At 45.7% G+C, this 16,163-nt stretch overlaps 1 pseudogene; it reads right to left on the bottom strand.

The window, feature by feature from the left end:
* The window catches only part of LOC119279637, a 109,379-nt pseudogene that overhangs the window by 44,650 nt on the left and 48,566 nt on the right, over positions 1 to 16,163 (bottom strand).

The raw sequence follows: 16,163 nt of genomic DNA, 5'->3' as shown, positions 1-16,163 counted from the left end.
ATAGGATAATCTATGGTGTTAGTTAAATTGATTCTGCTGAAAAACAGAAACTTTGCACGCACGAAAATAATTTTAGTAATTCACAGGAACGTGATTTTTCATTGATTATTTTTGATGTAGATCAATAGGAAAATTTCCTAGTACTTCCTATTTTGGTAGGAGTTTTAGAGTTCAAGAAGTATTCGAGAGTTACAGATTGCTACAGACTGTTCTGTTTTTGACAGATTCTGTTTTTTGTCTGTTGTTTGCTTATTTTGATGCATCTATGGCTAGTATTAAGTGGTATGAACCATAGAGAACTTGAAATACAGTAGGTTTAACACCAATATAAATAAAGAATGAGTTTATTACAGTACCATATGTGGTGGTTTTTCTTTCTTTCACTAACGGAGCTTATGAGATTTCCTGTTGAGTTTTGTGTTGTGATGTTTTCAAGTTTTGGGTAAAGATTTGATGGACTATGGAATAAGGAGTGGCAAGAGCCTAAGCTTGGGGATGCCCAAGGCACCCCAAGATATTCAAGAATAGCCAAAATCCTACGCTTGGGGATGCCCCCGGAAGGCATCCCCTCTTTCGTCTTCGTTTATCGGTAACTTTACTTGGAGCTATATTTTTATTCGCCGCATGATATGTGTTTTGCTTGGAGCGTCTTGTATGATATTAGTATTTGGTTTTTAGTTTTCTACAATCATCCTTGCTGTACACACCTTTTGGGAGAAGCCCACTTGATTGGAATTTATTAGAATACTCTATGTGCTTCACTTATATCTTTTGAGCTAGATAGTTTTTGCTCTAGTGCTTCACTTATACTCCCTCTGTAAACTAATATAAGAGTGTTTAGAATACTAAAATAGTGATCTAAACGCTCTTATATTAGTTTACAGAGGGAGTACCTTTTAGAGCATGGCGGTGGCTTAATTTTGTAGAAATTGTTAGTCTCTCATGCTTCACTTATATCATTTTGAGAGTCTCTTAGAACATCATGGTATTTTCTATGGTTATAAAATTGGTCCTAGAATGGTGGGCATCCAAGTTGGATATAATAAAAACTATCATAGGAAGTGAATTGGATGCTATGATCAATTTGATACTTGATAATTGTTTTGAGATATAGAGGTAGTGCTATTAGAGTCATGTTAGTTGGGTGATTATGAATTTAAAGAATACTTGTGTTGAACTTAGCATGTCCCGTAGCATGCACATATGGTTAAAGTTGTGTAACACATTTGAAACACGAGGTGTTCTTAGATTGTGCATCCTTATGAGTGGCGGTCGGGGACGAGCTATGGTCTTTTCCTACCAATCTATCCCCCTAGGAGCATGCGCGTAGTGCTTGGTTTTTGATGACTTGTAGATTTTTTCAATAAGTATATGAGTTCTTTTGACTAATGTTGAGTCCATAGATTATAGGCACTCTCACCCTTCCATCATTGCTAGCCTCTTCGGTACTGTGCATTGCCCTTTCTCACCTTGAGAGTTGGTGCAAACTTCGCCGGTGCATCCAAACCCCGTGATACGATACGCTCTATCACACATAAACCTCCTTATATCTTCCTCAAAACAGCCACCATACCTACCTATTATGTCATTTCCATAGCCATTTCAAGATATATTGCCATGCAACTTTCCACCGTTCCGTTTATCATCATGACACACATTACCATTGTCATATTGCCGTGCATGATAATGTAGTTGACATCGTATTTGTGGCAAAGCCACCATGCATACATTTTCATACATGTCACTCTTGATTCATTTCCCATCCCGGTACACCGCCGGAGGCATTCATATAGAGTCATATCTTTTCTAGTTTTGAGTTGTAATTCATGAGTTGTAAATAAATAGAAGTGTGATGATCATCATTATTAGAGCATTCCCCCCCCCAAAAAAAAAGAAAGGCCAAATAAAAAAATGGAAGGCCCAAAAAAAAAGGGGCAATGTTACTATCTCTTTTTCCACACTTGTGCTTCAAAGTAGCACCACGTTCTTCATATAGCGAGTCTCATATGTTGTCACTTCCATATACTAGTGGGAATTTTTCATTATAGAACTTGGCTTGTATATTCCTACGATGGGCTTCCTCAAAATGCCCTAGGTCTTCATGAGCAAGCAAGTTGAATGCACACCCACTAGTTTCTTTTGTTGAGCTTTCATACATTTATAGCTCTAGTGCATCCGTTGCATGGCAATCCCTATGTGACAGCCTGGTTTTTGCCCTCTCTTCTTTGCTTGATTTTCAGTTGAGTTGGTTTTGAACTTGGAGTTTTGAATCATTTCATTTGGACTTAACCACTTGGGTACCCCTTGATTTTCACCCAAGTGTTCCCTCTCCTCCTCACAACCATCATTTCACCCCTGGTCCAACCCAAAAATATTGGTTGGAATATTTTTCTTAAATGAAAAATATTCATTTTGACCTCCAAAACCCTAGCTAACCCTTTGAGCTCCAAAGCAACCCTATTTTTTCTTGCCCCAAAAATCCTGAAAAAAATCCCAATTATTCTTTGGACCCTAGGGCACCTTTCTGAGCAAAAATATTTCACCTCACTTTGGAATATTTTGGCTACAGAAAATAAAGTCATTTCTGGACGGAAATGGTAGTTTCTACAACAACTACCTTTTTACTAGCTCCATTGTAGCTGGTTTTTCATGTGCCTATTTACCTTAGTAAGTGTAAGTTAAACCCCAAAGCTCAGCCCTTGACTCCCAGTGGTTTGACCATAGTAACTCTCCAAAGTTACTGACCAGTAACTTGTCAGCAGCACAAATTTATTTCTATTGCGCCTGGATCTTAGCCAAACCATGGAAACAACACAGTTTACTAAGGACTACACGCCAGACATCTTTGTTAGTGCGTAGGGTGGCATGATGTCACGGTTCACGCGGTGACCGCGTTCGTCCGAGCGTGCTGGCATGCAATACGCGTGCTCTGCGTGCCGCCAGCGCTTTGTTGAGCGTGTGCTCGCTGCCTAGCCGACCAGAGCATGCCACACCTCGCCACCATCCTCGTCTCCACCTCCATAACTCCCCCTGACGCTCGCCGACACCGGAGCTCACCGCAGCAAGCACGAGCATGGTCCGGCGAACGGCATAGCGCGCGGCGCACTATGCTCGTCGCTTCCCCCCTCGCTCCTGTGCTCGTCCGCGCCCGCGCACAGTTCCTGCGTGACCTCCGTCGTCTTCTCCCTCTCTCTTTGGCGCCGTTCGTCACCAGGCACCGTGGACAGGTGTCCTCCAACGGAGCCCGAACCCTCCTCGCTGCCCGCCTATAAAATAGCCACCCCCAGCCTCTTGGAGCACCCGCAGCCACTCCCACTTCCTCCCCGAGCCAGTAGAAGCCGCAGCCCGGCCGGGCAGGCCGCGGGCTGCCGTCCCGAAGCTGAGCTCGCCGGCGATCCCCTCCGGATCGTTCCCACAGCTCCAATCCCTCCCAAGCCAAGGCGACCCTGCTAGGGCCTCCGCCTCTCCTCCGTGAAGCCAACCCACCTTGCTGGAGCCCTTGGAGCCTCCCCAAGCCACCGTCGTCTTCATCTCCGGCAACGTCCGCCCTATGCCTCCGCTGGAGAGGTCAATTCTGACACCGTCCGGTCACCACTAGCTACGCTACGAGTACGGGAAGGTGCGCAAACATCTTCTCCGTCGATCCCTCCCTCTCGTTTGACTCCAAGAAGCCTCATTGCCGGCGTGTGCTCCGGTGAAGCGCCGCCTCCCTCTGTTTCCCTCTCCCGTCCCTCTGGACTGACTAGCGGGGCCTGATAGTCAGCCACTCATTACGCGCGCGAAGCAGTATGAGTGGTGGCGCCCCAGGTGGTTACGCTTTCGACGTCACCCCCCTGTTTATTTATTTAAAATTCATTTAAAATCCAGGAAACTTCAAATGGCCATAACTTTTTATCTATAAGTCCAAATGCATTGATTCTTTTTGCATTGTGTTCTGTGTCCAAAAAACTAAGAGCACACAAAAGACGGGATTTTTTCTTGCTGTTTAGATTTTCTGGTAATTTTCAGAAGGTTTCTTGATATTTTCTTTTTGTGGTTTTGATTATTTTCAGAAGAGCCAGCTTGTCTTGAGGATCACCAGGAGCTTTGTGAACCTCATCAGCACTAAGGCAAGCCACAACAATATTTTCATAGTGCCACTTCAATACTTGTGATTTTCCTACTTGAACTTATGAATATTTATGCATTTAATTAGTTATATAATGAGTATATTCTGTTAGATGTTTGTTATGTTAAAATGCTTAAATTACAGAAAGTTTGAAGTGAATCTTGTTAGTAAGATAAGAAGAACTTACTTACAAGTAATGAATAAAGGGTGTGGTCATGGAGTTTAATAATTAGTTTAATTATTATCTTTGCATGATGAAAAATGATGAGATTGCTAGAAATGATTCTAGTTTAAGTAAGGTGTGATCTTAACCAGAGTAGTAGCATGAGTTGATGATGGCTCCGTGGGAGCGTGGTTGATTCAGTTATTTGCATGGTTATGTGGTGCATGTGTTAAGTGATGCATAGTATGGCATTATGACACCGGTAATTCTCACATTAAGTTGAACCTGGTTAATAACTCAACTTGAATATGTTGTTGATTGGGTCATGGTGCTGCTGAAACGAGTCTTTCCCAGTGCAACCACATTTGCCGGTATGGGACGGCCTTAATGTGTTTCATTGTCGTGCCTCTGGTCGCTGCCTCCATTTAGGGAAGGTTATGGGCATGCTGTACCCTGGCCCGGTAGGCAAGCATAACCTTGTGAGCCCGTTGTTAAGTTAAGTTTTGGTACTGGGTCCCAGAGTGGATCATGGCCACGACGGTGGTCGAGGTGTCTGGAGGTAGACATGAGGCCACCCAGGACTAGCCCGATGGGGACTGAGTCGGAATGGCCGGGAGAGTGTCATGACAATGAAATGGTTTCGTCGGAATGCCGTTGGTCCACCCGAATGGGAGTGCGAGGCCATGGGTTCCGTAGTGTGGGTACAGTGTACTAACCTCTGCAAAGTGTTTTAATCTATCGATAGCCGAGTCCACGGTTACGGACACACTGGAAAGTAGGGTACACCATGGGTAAACACTTAATAAAATTTGCACACTAAGTTTGTACTAAGGATGTCAGTGAGGCCATCGTGTTGAGCTGGACCATGAGTTGGTCGGATGGTGATCGCTGTAAGGATCAGGGGCCATGAGTTGGTCGGGTTGTGATTGCCGTAAGGATCACAATGTGTTTTAGATATTATTATGTTTGTGGTCTGGAAATGATCACGTCCAGTAAGCAAGTCTGTGGAACGAGTACCAGTTGCGCATAGTCACAGCATGTTGGATATATGGTTGCATTGTCGATTAAATGGTTAAATATCATGATATTGTTTGTCACTATGTTTATGCTTGTTATGAGCTTGCAAGTACATTCAATGTACTGACCTGGCGTGTCATGCCAGATTTCAGGGAAGTCTCATTGGGAAGGAGTGCTGTCCGAGTCTAGACCGTGTCCACATTGGTGTCCCTGTGCTATGGAGTCCCGCTACGATGTTGTTCCGCTTTCGAGTAGTTGTCATGATCGAGGCCCCTTTATGTTCACTAAATAATGTACATATTGTTCAGCCGCACCGTGTGTGCCGCTTGGCCTCGCTAACTGTTGTAATATAAATTACGCTCCGCTAGCATGAATAAAGCGGTTGTTTTTCTGTACCAAGTTGTTGTGTGTTGCCAGAAGACAAGGTCTCTGGGCTGGCAATGCAAGGTAAACCGGTCGCTCTGAGCCAGGGTGCCACAACGCTTGGTATCAGAGCCGCGTTGACTGTAGGCCACGCTAGACTAAGCCGAGTTAACTGGACGTTAAATATGAGTTGTAGCTGAGAGCCGGTAATAATTGTAGCTGGTTGTTGCATTGCATGCACTGATTTTATTTTATGCTAACTTGCTAATGGTTGTGATTGTAGATGTCTCCGGTGCTGTATCCGTGCCAGTTGCATCTGATGCCGTACACGTTGCCGCATCTCCTTCGTAACGTGTGGCGTCGGATGTACCCTCACGGAGACGATCCAACCTATCGTGTGTACCGGGAGCGCCTAGCTGACTCAGTGTATGAGTATCACGCCGTGGTTACTCTGCGCGCCAGTTCCAATTCCAGCTCTTACACTCATACCTCTCGAAGCGGCTACGCTTCTACCGCTTCCCAGGCTGTCTAGTTTGCTGCATTCGAGGTACTTGTTGAGCTCCGCTACAACAAGGTCCGGATGCAGAACCACGCAGGTTTCCATTACTATCCTTCTCTCCACGATAATGGTCGTGTCCGTTTCCCTGTCATTGATCCGGAGTCTGATAGTGTAGCTAGCCCCCTTTCTCGCTACATCACTACTAGCTATCTTCTGATCTACGAGCTGGCTCATGAGCTGAGTCGTGCCCGTACTGCCTTAGCCTCTACTTTAGTCTCTGCTCGCTCAGCCACTACTCCACCATCTGTAGGATTTACTCCCTACGTTCCTGCCAGTTCTAGATCCCCTATTTCTCCGGTTACTCCTCCGAGTAGCTCGGCACCGCGACTGTGAGTCCACTTAGTGCTCCTGCTGAGTGGGTTTCACACCTCGCCACTCTTGTAGCCCCGATGATCCACTCTCCACCTGCCCCAGAAGGAGAGCCCTCGATGCAGCATCGTCGTGTCACTTTTAACCTGGAGGTCTCCGTTAACCCCGTCAGTTCTGGATCTGAGTCTGCTTCAGGAGAGGACCCCGCAGCACGAGCAGAGCAGTAGAACTTTCGAGTATTCGCAGTCATCAGGATGGAGTATGGATGTAGTCGTACGAGTCATGATGTTTCGTTTCATGTATGAGGGTAGTTGGACCTGGCATGTTGTTATTTTTCATGTATGAGTTTATGTATAATTATGTTGGACTTTATTTTATTCGCGGTATTTTATTCGCCTTTTCGGTTTCACTTGGATTTTTGTTGCTGGCTTCTCCCCCATTTGAATGCTTCTCATCTCGTGTCATTGACTTGGGAAAATCATATTAGGATGACACGGGGAGGCTGCAGTAGCAACGTTCGCGAGGGTTCTCTTGTTCGGTGTTCCGCACGACAGGCAGGACAATCACCCGAGCCGTACGTTCCACCACCGCCTCCACCGCCAAATCCGCCCTCCACCGAGAAAATTATGCATATGTTTGAGGAACAACGAAATAATCATCTGATGGAAATATTCAGAAGTATTCAAGCAATGGTTGGACAGAATGGAAATCAACCCGTCCCTCACTCCAAGTTATCTGATTTTCAAAGGACTAAGCCTCCCAGTTTCAGTCAGGCCATTAATCCCTTGGATGCAAATGATTGGTTGAGAACTATGCAAAAGAAGCTTGAGGTTGCTCGAACTGATGAAGAGGATAAGGTTCCATTTGTAACACATTATCCGGAAGGCGCTGCTGCCATATGGTGGGAAAATGAAAAAGCCATAGGGACTGCTAATGAAGCAATTACCTAATCAAGATTCAAGGAGCAATTCCGGAAATATCACATCCCTACGGGAATTATGAAGACTAAGCAGCGTGAATTTCTCGCACTCCTCCAAGGAAGTCAGTCAGTAGGAGAATATTTGCAGAAATTAAATCACCTGTCACGTTACTCTCAATATGATGTGGCCACTGAAGAAAGGAAGATGGACAGGTTTCTTGGTGGATTAAACCCGCAACTTCGCTGTGCTCTCAGTGTGTTCGATTTCCCAAATTTCCAAACCCTGGTGAACAAGGCTTTTATTGCTGAAAGGGAACACAAGATTGTATCATATAATAAGTCTGCCCATAACGATCACAAGCGCAAGTTTGAGCCCAAAAAGGAAATGCAACCAGTGCATAAGGTTCGTACCTGGCAGCCAACTCAGGTAGCATACCAGCCTAATTGGCAACAAAATGTTAACCAGGCCACCACCCAAGTCAAGAATGACGTGCTCAACCCAGTTCTGGAAAATCGCCTGCGCAACAATTCTTGTTACAGTTGAGGACAAACCGGACATTATGCCAAATAGTGTCCCAAGAACAAACGGACCAATGTTACGTTCAAGCCACAAATCCATTATTTGGAGGCAGGTCCAAGTCAGCACGACGTCACAGGATACGTTCATCACATTTCCGCCGACGAAGCCCAAGAAAATCCCGAAGTCGTCATTGGTATGTTCCCTGTTAATAACATACCTGCAGTAATTTTATTTGACTCTAGGGCTTCCCACTCTTTTATTTCTCGGAGTTTTGTTGCCCAAAACAAATTTCCTTGTTCGCTTTTGGGCAAGAATATGCTGGTACAAACCCCGGGATCTCTTATCAGAAGCAATCTAGTTTGCCACAATCTGGAAGTCAGTATCAATGGGATCCGTTTTCCAACCTCTTTGATACTTATTGAGTCTGATAAGTTGGATGTTATCTTGGGTATGAATTGGCTGACTCAGTACCAAGTGTGCATAAATTGTGCGACCCGAGAAGTCAACTTGACCGGCCAAGAGGGACAAACTACAAAGTTTATTGCTCGTAGGAGCATACCCTCCAAGGAAATGGTCTTTACAGCAATAGCTGAAATGGAATTAATTCCGGTGGTTAGCGAGTTTTTGGATGTATTCCCAGAAGAACTGCCAGGCATGCCACCTGATCGAGAGCTTGAGTTTGCAATAGAACTTGTGCCCGGAACCACACCAATACACAAGAAATATTATCGGATGTCGTCATCTGAATTAGTGGAGCTAAAGAAACAGCTTGATGAAATGCTCCAAAAAGGGTATATCCGCCCCAGTTCCTCACCATGGGGATCACCTGCTATTTTTGTGGACAAGAAAGATAGCAGCCTCCGTATGTGCATGGACTACCGACAGTTGAATGATGTCACGATCAAAAACAAATACCCTTTGCCAAGAATTGATGATTTGTTTGATCAGCTCAGTGGAGCCAAGGTGTTCTCAAAGATTGATTTGCGGACTGGATATTATCAGCTCAAAATTAAAAAGGAGGATATTCCCAAGACCTCATTCACCACTCGCTACGGTCTCTATGAATATACAGTCATGTCTTTCGGCCTCACCAACGCCCCCGCCTTCTTCATGCACATGATGAATAAAGTATTCATGGATTTCCTCGATAAGTTCATGGTTGTCTTCATCGATGATATACTTATTTACTCAAGAAGTGAAGAAGAGCATAAGGAACACCTCCGAGCAGTGTTGCAACGACTCCGTGAGCACTAGTTATACGCCAAATTCAGTAAATACGAGTTTTGGCTCAAGAAAGTTGGATTCCTCAGGCATGTGCTATCCGCCGAAGGTATAGCCGTGGACCCAAGCAAGGTAAAAGACGTGCTCGACTGGTCGCCACCCGCCATCGTATCTCAAATCCAGTGTTTTCTTGGATTAGCCAAATACTACCGCCGTTTCATTGAAGGATTTTCCAAGATTGCTAAACCTATGACGGAGCTGCTCAAAAAGGATAAGAAGTTTGAATGGACTACGGACTGTGAGAAAATTTTCACCGAGTTGAAGAAACGCTTGACAATTGCGCCAGTATTAACGCTTCCAGATATCTACCACAATTTTGACGTATACTGCGACGCTTCCCGAAAAGGACTAGGATGCGTACTTATGCAAGATGGCAAGGTAGTAGCCTATGCCTCACGGCAGCTACGACCCTACGAAGGAAATTACCCCACTCATGATTTGGAAATGGCCGCGGTAGTTCATGCTTTAAAATTTTGGAGACACTACCTCATCGGAAAAAGGTGCTAAAATTTTACCGATCACAAAAGCCTCAAGTATATATTTACTCAGCCGGATTTAAATCTCCATCAACGAAGATGGCTTGAGTTGGTCAAGGATTATGACCTTGGAATAAATTACCATCCGAGTAAGGCCAATGTGGTTGCCGATGCACTCAGTTGAAAGCCCGTCAGTTTAAATGTCATATTGGAATCTTTGCCTTCCGAACTTAAAGAAGAGATTGCTCAGCTCAACCTGGTCATAGTTGAGGCTGGCCTTGCCAATATTCTGAAGGTTACCCCTACTCTTGAGGAAGAAATCCGCAAAGCCCAGCCAGGCGATGCCGATCTGCAGAAACGTATCAAGTTTTCTGATATTTCGAAGGATCAGTGTGGTACCCTCCGATTCAGGGGAAGGATTTGTGTGCCTAATCAAGCGGATTTGAAGCAGAAAATTCTGTCAGAAGCCCACGAATCCTCGTATTCAATCCATCCTGGCGGTACAAAAATGTATGAAGACCTTCGACAAATATTCTGGTGGGATGGAATGAAGAAAGACATTGCTTATTTCGTGGCCTGTTGCGACATATGCAACATAGTAAAGGCAGAACATCAGAAACCAGCTGGACTTCTCCAACCGCTGCCAGTGTCACAATGGAAATGGGACGATGTCTGTATGGATTTCATCATAGGACTACCTAAGACCCGACGGGGCAATAATGCGATCTGGGTCATAGTGGATACATTAACCAAGGTGGCCCACTTCCTCCCAATCAAAACCTCATACCGAGTCAGAATCAACTTGGGAATCAGAAGAATTTCTAAGGGCATGTTATCCAGAATGGTTTTCCCAACCAACCAAATCTCGAGGACGAGATTCATTCTAAGTGGGGAAGGTTTGTGACAGCCTGGTTTTTGCCCTCTCTTCTTTGCTTGATTTTCAGTTGAGTTGGTTTTGAATTTGGAGTTTTGAATCATTTCATTTGGACTTAACCACTTGGGTACCCCTTGATTTTCACCCAAGTGTTCCCTCTCCTCCTCACAACCATCATTTCACCCCTGGTCCAACCCAAAAATATTGGTTGGAATATTTTTCTTAAATGAAAAATATTCATTTTGACCTCCAAAACCCTAGCTAACCCTTTGAGCTCAAAAGCAACCCTATTTTTTCTTGCCCCAAAAATCCTGAGAAAAATCCCAATTATTCTTTGGACCCTAGGGCACCTTTCTGAGCAAAAATATTTCACCTCACTTTGGAATATTTTGGCTACAGAAAATAAAGTCATTTCTGGACAGAAATGGTAGTTTCTACAGCAGCTACCTTTTTACTAGCTCCATTGTAGCTGGTTTTTCCTGTGCCTATTTACCTTAGTAAGTGTAAGTTAAACCCCAAAGCTCAGCCCTTGACTCCCAGTGGTTTGACCACAGTAACTCTCCAAAGTTACTCACCAGTAACTTGTCAGCAACACAAATTTATTTCTAGTGCACCTGGATCTTAGCCAAACCGTGGTAACAACTCAGTACTAAGGACTACACGCCAGACATCTTTGTTAGTGCGTAGGGTGGCCTGATGTCACGGTTCACATGGTGACCGCGTTCGTCTGAGCGTGCTCGCATGCAATACGCGCGCTTTGCGCGCCGCCAGCGCTGTGTTGAGCGCGTGCTCGCTGCCCAGCCAGCCAGAGCATGCCACACCTCGCCATCATCCTCGTCTCCACCTCCATAACTCCCCCCTGATGCTCGCCGACGCCGGGGCTCGCCGCAGCAAGCACGGGCACGGTCCGGCCAACGGCACAGTGCGCGGCGCAATGTGCTCGTCGCTTTCCCCCTCGCTCGTGTGCTCGTCCGCGCCCGCGCACAGTTCCTGCGTGACCTCCGTCGTCTTCTCCCTCTCTCTCTGGCGCCGTTCATCGTCGGGCGCCGTGGACAGGTGTCCTCCGGCGGAGCCCGAACCCTCCTCGCCGCCCGCCTATAAAAGCAGCCATCCCCAGCCTCTTGGAGCACCCGCAACCACTCCCACTTCCTCCCCGAGCCAGTAGAAGCCGCAGCCCAGCCAGGCAGGCCGCGGGCTGCCATCCTGAAGCCGAGCTCACCAGCGATCCCCTCCGGATCGTTCCCGCAGCTTCGGTCCCTCCCATGCCAAGGCGACCCCGCCAGGGCCTCCGCCTCTCCTCCGTGAAGCCAACCCACCCCGCTGGAGCCCCTGGATCTGCCCCAAGCCGTCGTCGTCTTCATCTCCGGCAACCTCTGCCCTCTGCCTCCGCTAGAGAGGTCGATTTCGACGTCGTCCAGTCGCCGCTAGCTATGCTACGGGTACGGGCAGGTGTCACGCCCAATATGCGACCCTATCCAAAAGGAACTCGAAGGTCCCACCAAGGATAGACCCGCATATTGAAACACTTTTGCAAGGTGGATATCATTACATCAACATTACAAAATATATGGGGATACATACAAGAGGCATACAATGCCACACGAATACAACATCACAATACATCAGAGCTTCATCCGACTATGGATGAATCACAAACAGAAACTCAAACGACATCCACCCTACTAGCCCAGGCTGCCGACCTGGAACCTATCCCCTGATCGAAGAAGCAGAAGAAGAACCCAATGCAAGCAAGCATCGCTCTCGCGTCATGATCATCGCATAACACGTACCTACAACTGTTGTTGTAGTAATCTGTGAGCCACGAGGACTCAGCAATCCCATTACCATGGGTATCAAGACTATCAAAGCTTAATGGGAAAGGAAGGGGTAAAGTGGTGAGGCTGCAGCAGCGACTAAGCATATATGGTGGCTAACATACGCAAATAAGAGCGAGAAGAGAACAAGCGGAACGGTCGTGAAGCTAGCAATGATCAAGAAGTGATCCTGAACTCCTACTTACGTTAAACATAACCCAGAAACCGTGTTCACTTCCCGGACTCCACCGAAAAGAGACCATCACGGCTACACACACGGTTGATGCGTTTTAATCCGTATCTGGTGTCAAGTTATCTACAACCGGACATTAACAAATTCCCATCTGCCTATAACCACAGGCACGGCTTTCGAAAGATTATACCCTGCAGGGGTGTCCCAACTTAGCCCATGACAAGCTCTCGTGATCAACGAAGGAATAGACCTTCTCCCAGGAAGACCCGATCAGACTCGGAATCCCGGTTTACAAGACATTTCGACAATGGTAAAACAAGACCAGCAAAGCCGCCCGATGCACCGACAAATACCGATAGGAGCTGCACATATCTCGTTCTCAGGGCAACATCGGATGAGACTAGCTACGAGTAAAACCAACCCTCAAGTTGCCCCGAGGTGGCCCCGCAGGTAGCTCAGTTCGGACCAACACTTAGACAAGCACTGGCCCGGGGGGGCTAAAATAAAGATGACCCTCGGGTTGGCCGACCCAAGGGAAAGGTATAGGTGGTGGTGAGGCAAATGGTAAAACCAAGGTTGGGCCTTGCTGAAGGAGTTTTATTCAAAGCAAACTGTCAAGGGGGTCCCATAAATCACCCGACCGCGTAAGGAACGCAAAATCCGGGAACATAACACCGGTATGACGGAAACTAGGGCGGCAAGAGTGGAACAAAACACCAGGCAAAAGGCCGAGTCTTCCACCCTTTACCAAATATATAGATCCATTAATAATATAAGAGATATGTGATATCCCAACCAAAATCCTGTCCACCATGGAGAAATCTTCAACTTCACCTGCAACTAGCAACGCTATAAGAGGGGCTGAGCAAAAGCGGTAACATAGCCAAACAACGGTTTGCATAGGAAAGGTGTCAAAGGTTAGAGGTTCATGGCAATTTGGGATGGCTTGAAGAGCAACAGATAGGTAACGCAGCAAAGCGATAGAACGAAGCAACTAGCATAGCAATGATCATAGTGAGATCCAGGGTAGCGGTCATCTTGCCTGAAATCCATCAAGGAAGAAGAACGAGTCCATTAAGAAGATGAAGCCACGAAGACGAACCAAGCGTAGACGAACGAATCCTCACGATCGCAACGAAACAGGAACTATCGAAAAGAAGCACACAACATAGTAAACATACCACTCATAGACAATACATGATGCACAACAAGCATGATGCATGACAAAGCTATATGGAGCTACTCATGGCAAGAGATGATGCAAACAAGAGCAACACATCAAGGCAAGTTTAAATGAGGCCGTGAACAACATATAACAATTTCGATAAGTCCTCATATGCAAATTTCGAAGTTAGTCCAGCTCTAAATAAACATTATGTTGAAGTTGTTAAACAGCAAGTTAATATGCACCAAGATGATCTACATGAGATTCTAGTCAAGTTACATATAAAGTTCATTTAGTTCGGAGCTACGGCCTAGAAGATATGAGCAAAACAAGTCAAACATGGCATAGATGCAAAATGCACCCAAACATCAAGCAAACACCTCAAAACAAGGATGCAACATGATAATATGAAGCTACATGCAATTCTAAGCAAGTTTCATATAGAGCACACTCAAAACGGAGCAACGGTTCAACACACACACTCTCAACAAGTTTAAAGGACAAGCTGTCCAAAACAGCAACTAGGCATATTGCAAGCATCAAAACAACAAGCTACAGCACCCCAAAATGATAACAAAAGGCATGGACATGATGTACATGTAAATCATAACAAAACATGAACAGTGAGCTATCTCCAGAAATCACTAGAACATGCTCAAACACACATGGTAAGATTGCAAACAATAACAATTCCAGACTTTGCAGAAAATAACATCACGATGCAATGTTTAGAGCTATCAAACAACATGTTACAGGAATTTATCATGGCAAACAAAGGCATGGCATGATTCTACTCAAAGCATAGAACAAGAGTCCCTTACTGACCATAAGCCAAAAAGGATCAGAAAATATAATGGCACCCATGTAAACATAGCAAGTTATTATACAGATTCATACATGGGAGGAACATAATTATGAAGGCATGTCGATGAGCTTGTGCAACTCACTACAGAGCAAAACATGGCATGGCAAGGCACCCAACAGTAAGAAGACATGTTTGTTAAGCTAAGCATGGCAATAGCAAGGTCATAGGGTGCATGAAACACTAGCAAAACACATGGGAACAAGTGAACTTAATGTTAACAGGCTGACAGCAACATTATGAAGCAACTTTGGAGCAAGATATGAACAAGCTACAGTAAGCTATAAATGCTACCAGGGGCATGAATGGATAGAGGATGATATGTAGATCAAAACATGTTTGTAGAACATCTCCAGATTATGCATAGAATGATTAGTAGCAACATGTTTATATAGCATCACGAAATAACAGATTCAGCCTAGCAAAACAACAACATCATGTACACTACTTAACAAGCTCGATACACTCACCACAAGTCATTGCATGACAAGATAAGCATAGCATCATCAAGAAGACATGTTTGTGAAACAAATCAAGTCAAGAACAAGTTCATAGCATGCAAGGATCAACTATAGCAAGCTTGGCCAAATTGAATAACAAGTAAACAATCTGCCAGGAAACATTTTGAAGCAAAAGTAGAGCACGAAAATGACATGCTAGGCTACTCCATTATTTCAACAATGGGCATAAATGGATAGAAAATAACCACATGTTCAAAACATCCTTACTGAAGTATCTCAAAATATGCATGGATCTCTCTGTAGCATCAAGTTTACATGGCATCAAAATTACAGCAGAACAGGGACTAAAACAGCAACATCACGATGCCTAGTTTGCATGCTTGTGCTAGTCACCACATTGATCACAAAAATACATGGTAAGCACCTCTGTAAAGAAGACATGGCATAGATCAAAACACATGTAGACATCAACCTCATAGGATGCACACATCAATCATGGAAAAAATGACAAAAGAGCTCGTTCTGATAACAGACAGCAGAGAACATCATGAAGCACTCTTACAACAATGATTCAGGCATCAAGATGACCTCAAATGAATATGATGCAATGGAATGAAATGATGTACTCGTCGAGACGAACAATTTGACATACTACACGCACAAAATGGAGCTACGGATGCAGAGGTATGATGGCATGAACATGGCATGAAAATTACTGCAAATTCGGGGACTTAGCAGAATTTTACCCTCCGAAAAGTCAACGGGACGGAGAGATCCGGGACGAGGCGCGGAGTTTGGATGGCGGGGCTGGTGGATCTCATCCAGCTCCACCGGATCCGGCCGGAGATGAACTCCGGCGAACTCCAGCGAGCGGAGGAGGCCGGCGAGGGGCGAGGAAGAACGGAGGAGGCCGGATCCGGCGGCTCCTGGCCGGATCAGGCCGGAGGTGACGCGTGCCAGCGAAGGGGAGGCGGGGCGCGGGCTCCAACGAGGAGCATGAGGCGCCGGCGGGGAAGGCTGCGGCGGAGCCAGCGAGCTCCGGCGGCGGCGGGGCTCGGCGCGGGGCCGGGAAGGCGCGG

This window comes from Triticum dicoccoides, chromosome 3B, assembly GCF_002162155.2.
Source record: "Triticum dicoccoides isolate Atlit2015 ecotype Zavitan chromosome 3B, WEW_v2.0, whole genome shotgun sequence".
Taxonomy (NCBI): Eukaryota; Viridiplantae; Streptophyta; class Magnoliopsida; order Poales; family Poaceae; genus Triticum; species Triticum dicoccoides.
The sequence above is the reverse complement of the archived record's forward strand: the minus strand, read 5'-3'. Positions and strand labels throughout refer to the sequence as shown.